Source organism: Schistocerca piceifrons, chromosome 5 (genome assembly GCF_021461385.2).
Source record: "Schistocerca piceifrons isolate TAMUIC-IGC-003096 chromosome 5, iqSchPice1.1, whole genome shotgun sequence".
Classification (NCBI taxonomy): Eukaryota; Metazoa; Arthropoda; class Insecta; order Orthoptera; family Acrididae; genus Schistocerca; species Schistocerca piceifrons.
The window spans coordinates 128180179-128186021 of NC_060142.1; the positions used below are offsets into that span (position 1 = coordinate 128180179).

The 5843-nt window shown below is 43.5% G+C and overlaps 1 non-coding gene across 1 annotated transcript; it reads left to right on the plus strand.

The window, feature by feature from the left end:
- Positions 1-3778: 3778 nt before the first annotated feature.
- On the plus strand, positions 3779-3853 carry Trnas-cga. Its single transcript has one exon. It is a non-coding gene; the product is annotated as a tRNA-Ser (tRNA).
- The last annotated feature ends 1990 nt before the right edge of the window (positions 3854-5843 follow it).

Sequence of the window (5843 nt, forward strand, 5' to 3'; positions counted from 1 at the left end):
TTAGTTGGTATCCGGTGAGGTATCAAGAATGCGGTTCGTGTACTTTCATAAATCGAGCACCATTCCTGAAGCTTCACCGGATGTCACCTAAATTACCACGTCCATATTAGCACACTTATTTCATTAGCCATCCTACTAAAAGGCGAAAACACAAAATTTATTGAGGCTGAGATATAAGAAAATACATGCACCAAGTTGGTCACTTAGAAGAAATGTTTCAATGTGTGGAAAATGTCGTAGACTGTACTAGACTCGTCACAGAACTGCATAACTATTTTTCGTGGCGTTGTAAGTAGACTGTTTATGTTTTCTTATTGGCAACGCCACGTAGCGCTCTATATGAAAAATCACTGGCTGTGCTGTGTGCAGTCTGTGGGTAGTTTGCATTGTTGTCTGCCATTGTAGTGTTGGGCAGGGGCAGCTGGATGTGAACAGCGTGTAGCGTTGCGCAGTTGGAGGTGAGCCGCCAGCAGTGGTGGATGTGGGGAGAGAGATGGCGGAGTTTTGTAATTTGTCATGAACTGCTATATATATTATGACTATTAAGGTAAATACATTGTTTGTTCTCTATTAAAATCTTTCATTTCCTAACTATGCCTATCAGTAGTTAGTGCCTTCCGTAGTTTGAATCTTTCATTTAGCTGGCAGTAGTGGCGCTCGCTCTATTGCAGTAGCTTGAGTAACGAAGATTTTTGTGAGGTAAGTGATTTGTGAAAGGTACAGGTTAATGTTAGTAAGGGCCATTCTTTTGTAGGGATTTCTGAAAGTCAGATTGCGTTGCGCTAAAAGTATTGTGTGTCAGGTTAAGCACAGTCGTGTATAAATTGTTCAAAGAGGACGTTTCAGCGTATTACGGATTTTGTATCCGTATGCCGTCAAGAAACAGGGAAACATTTCCAACACCTACCGTGTACAGTGTAATTAATTGTAATTAATATAATTAATTAATGTCATTCTTTTAATTGTAATAATATTGAGTCCCATCTCCATACATAACAGCACCCACCAGTAGTGAATCGCGGCCCCTGGCTTACACATCGACATGGATGTGCTGCTGCCGTCTTTACGCCCCCCTGAAGGCGAGATACGCCGAGCTCGCCGCTGCAGAGAGACTTTGCGGACGCACTGTATAAGCCATTCTTCCCGTCCCATTTACGTATGACGCACGAGAATAATCATTGTTTAAATGCCGCTGTGGATGCACTAATTTAGTTTGATTTTGTCTTCGCGGCGTATGCGGAAGACATACGTAGACTCATTGAATCCTATTGACGAACCCAAGTTTGCCCACTGGTTTACCTGTGACTGAACCTTTGTGATCATGTAGCAGAAATTGCTACACCAAGGTATTGTCATGAGCTGACTGATTTCAGTTCTAACTTACTGATACTGTAGTCACCGGATCCGTTTCTGCGTTTTGTGAGGTGCATAATTTTACACTTCTGATTTAAAGAGGGTGTTAATTTTCGCAACATACTGAAATCTTATCGAGATCTGCCTCAGTATCTGTGGACGTTTTTTTTTCTGGTGGAACTTCATTATAAATGCATCGTCTGCAAAAGGTGTAAGGTTAATATTAGCATTGTTAACTAGGTGACTAACATGCAACGCGAAGAGCCCCTTCTCTGGGGACACACCTGAAGTTTCCTCCCAGTCTGTCGCTGATTCTCAGTCAAAGATAACAACGTACTGCGTTGTCCTGTACTGTCCTTGAAGCTTGTCTTGTAGAGTAAACGTCGAAATGTCGCTTTATGATTAAACCACTTGCCAGAGACAGACTTTTATCCCCGTTCGAACCTTCTAAAATGCTCAAGTTCTCGCGCACTGATTCGACAAGTCATACTGCCTCTACCTTTCAAGCTATCACTTCGTTTGTCGGCTCATCATTCTCTATTTGTATCGTCGTACAATATTACTGCTCGGATGACAGAGGCGACTGCCACGTCTCATCTCTCGCCAATCTCAGTCACGTTTTCGCGACGTAAAGCTCTACTTACCCTCCAAGTTAGGATTTGTTCGGAGGACTCTTAATGGACATGGCAATTCAGATAATGTTCTTCGCTTCCTTATTTAGAGACACTCTCAGGAGTTGATCTGAAGCCACCTATCAGATTATTATGTGTTCTTCAGCGGTTACTGCCGGCATCTGTGTGAGCATTAGGGCTGTGGATCGTGTCCTTTAGTGAATCGAAACGCAGTCCATATGCTTATACAGCTGTCTGGTACTTCATCCTGGTGTCACCAGTTCATTTTATTATTTGGAAAAATACAGCAACCAGCCAGTTTCAGTTAATAATGCAAATATCAAATTTCTACGCCATGACGTATGAGGAAGAGGCTACAATTTTTGAACTAGTCCGTCAAAAAGGATACAGTTGGTAAGTAGTAAAGTAAATGCTAGAGTAGAATGAAATTTTCACTCTGCATCGGAGTGAGCGCTGATATGAAACTTCCTGGCAGATTAAAACTGTGTGCCGGACCGAGACTCGAACTCGGGACCTTTGTCTTTCGCGGGAAAGAGCTCTAACTAGTTATTTTTTTGTTCGTTTTTGTTCGGGGCGGACGTCCCATGAGGCTTTTTCAAGTTCGTCGTTGAGTGATGAACTCAGTTTCTTTTTATTTCAAAGGGCATCTAACCCTCTGACCGAACACGCTGAGCTACCGTGCCGGCTTCATTTGAGCTACCCAAGCACGATTCACGCCCCCTCCTCAATTCGGTATACAGTGCAAGAAGAATGTTTGCCGTGAAACGCCCCTGTGTGCTCAGTACGTAGCCTAATCTTCTCTTCGTGGTCTGTACGGGAGCAATGCCTATGAAACTGTGGTGTATGATAGATTCGTCACTTAATACTGGTCACTGATACTTTGAAAGTAGGCTTTCATGCGATACCTTCATGTGTGTATGAGTTCAGTTTTTTGATCAGTTTACTGATGCCCTCCCATGAGTCAAACAGGACTGAACTGCCGCTGTTCGTGCTGCCCTTCTGTATATTGTTCAGTATCCCATATTAGTAATATTCGGTATGACCCTTACATACATGAGCAGTGGTCAAGAATGGTCTGCATGGGTATTATGTACTTGCTATTGTAGACTGATTGCATGAGCCCAGTGTCTTACCAATGAACCTAAGCCCTACCCTGCTTTACCTCCAACTGAGCTTATTTCACAAACTGGTGCAAGTAGGTATTTATCTGAGTTCATTCATTCCAACGGTGACTCATAGATCCTTCGCACTTCCATAGACTGTGTTTGGGCCAATCTAGAACTACTCAGGGAGATACTCAAATTTTCTTTTATTTTTCGCATAAGTAAGAGTAGGCTGCAGTCAGTGATGATGTTCGCACCTCACTACAGGAAGAGCCACATTTAAGTTTTCAGCTCCTTTCTGTAGTTGCTGTAGCATTCACTAGTGCTGAGACTGCACCTAAAAAATTCCCTCATGTTGAACCCAAAAAAGCATTCCAAGTGGTGTTCATAAGCTGGCTCTCAAACTGTAAAGTGGTTGAATCGAATCGCAGAACAGCTAACTTTGTGTTCTGTAAGAGATCGTCCGTAGGTCTGAAACTTCCTGGCAGATCAAAACTGTGTGCCGGACCGAGACTCGAACTCGGGACCTTTGCCTTTTGCGGGCAAATGCTCTACTATCTGAGCTACCCAAGCACGACTCACGCCCCGTACTCACAGCTTTACTTTTGCCAGTACCTCGTCTCCTACCTTCCAAACTTTGCAGAAGCTCTCCTGCGAACCTGTAAAGCTGCAAGGATGGGGCGTGAGTCGTGCTTGGGTAGCTCAGTTGGTAGAGCACTTGCCTGCGAAAGGCAAAGGTCCCGAGTTCGAGTCTCGGTCCGGCATACAGTCTTAATCTGCCAGGAAGTTTCATATCAGCGCACACTCCGCTGCAGAGTGAAAATCTCATTCTTGCATCCGTAGGTCTGAACGCAGTTCCTACCTTTCACAGATCATGTATGGGCCAAATTACAATCTACAGAATTTCACATCAGTTTTGTAATTAAACTGAACAGTTCCCAGCAACCATAATGGTCAGAGATCTTCAGATAAAAAAATAAGTTCTGGTGTCTTATACGTCTTGTAAGATATTTACGTCAGATTGTTACCCCTTCAGAATACAATCGTAATCTGTGAAAAACTTATGCTTTCAAGGGGACATGAACTTTCGTCAGTATCTTTCCATTCGTTTTCTTTCATGTTGCTTCATTTCCTGTCGTTGTAACACGCAGAATAAAACAAAAGAGGCATTATAGCTTATTAACTAGAAACGGATTGGACTATTGTATAGCTCTTTCCTAAATGTTATGACACTCGGTGTTTGTAATACTACATATCGCATGCGGTGACTAAATAGAAATTCACATATAGTCCGTTAAGTTCCGTGTACTTCTGCAGAATAATACGGTAGGGAAGACACATATTAGTTGGTATCTGGTGAGGTATCAAGAATGTGTTTCGTGTAATTTTTTAAATCGAGCGTCATTCCTGATGCTTCATCAGATGTCATCTAAACTACCACATGCGTATTAGCACACTTATTTCAGTACTCATCATGCTTCCACATCGTTTGACAGCTCTTCATTCACTTTTTCTGTCATCACACTATATTTCTGCTCAGATGACAGAGAGCACTGCCGTGTCATCTATCCCCAATCAGCCACGTTTACGCGATATAAAGCTATGCTTACCCTCCAAGGTTGGATTTATTCGAACGATTCTTGATACACATTGCAATTCCGCTAATGTTCTATGTTTCCTTATTTGGCGACCCTATCAGGATTTACTCTGAAGCAACCTGCCAGATTATCAAGTCTCTTCGGTGGCTACTGCCTTCATCTGTGTGAACATTGGAACTGTGAATCGTGTCCTTAGTAAATCGAATCACAGCCCAAATGTTCACACAGCTGCCAGGTACTTCGCCCAGGCATCACCAGTTGTCTGTAGCCTACTCCAATACTGGACACCTTCATTGATCGAGAGGAGGTGAAGAACCAGACATCTGCTTCACTCATATAGCATAGAAAGTGAGGCTCCAATGTTTGTTGTGATGGAGAAGAAACTGTTATCGGCCGCTGTGACCGAGCGCTTCTAGGCGCTTCAGTCCAGAACCGCCCGACTGCTGCTGTCGCATGTTCGAATCCTGCCTCGGGCATGGATGTGTGATGTCCTTAGGTTAGTTAGGTTTAAGTAGTTCTAAGTTCTAGGGGACTGATGATCTCCGATGCTAAGTCCCATAGTGCACAGAGCCATTTGAACCATTTTTTGTTATCCCACAAAATTCCAGTTTCTGAAACTCGAGGATAGACGGAAAGAAGGCGTCAATAAATCCAGAGATCCGGATTAATGAAGGCTAGATAAACGAGGTTCTAGTGTGTTATATGGTCAATTGCATACCGCAGAAAGAGAGAGGGGAGAGAGGTGGCAAGGGAGGGACAATATTATAGTGTGTTTAAAATCAGTTGCGACTTTTGACAGTTCAGTGCGCAGGGAGTGGAGGGAAGCGTAGTTTCCAGCGTGTGCTGAGTGCATCAGCGGGTAACCACAGTGTATGGCCACGGTCCACTCGTCGTGAAAGCTGTGAGGCAGGCTTGCCTGCGTTGACAGCACGTCGCGCCGTGCATGCCGCTCGATCTGCAATCTTTCTCAAGCGACTTGAGACAAACTGTTCGGTAATAAACTCCGATTCTCGCACATCTTATACCTTATTTCGTCAGCTTCATGATGAACTGCCTATCACATCGCTGACGGTCATTGTTGTTCTAATACTCCCTTATTAGGTAAACTACGGCAAGAAATGTTTACAGTTTGCAGTGAAAATTAAGGGTCGGTACGA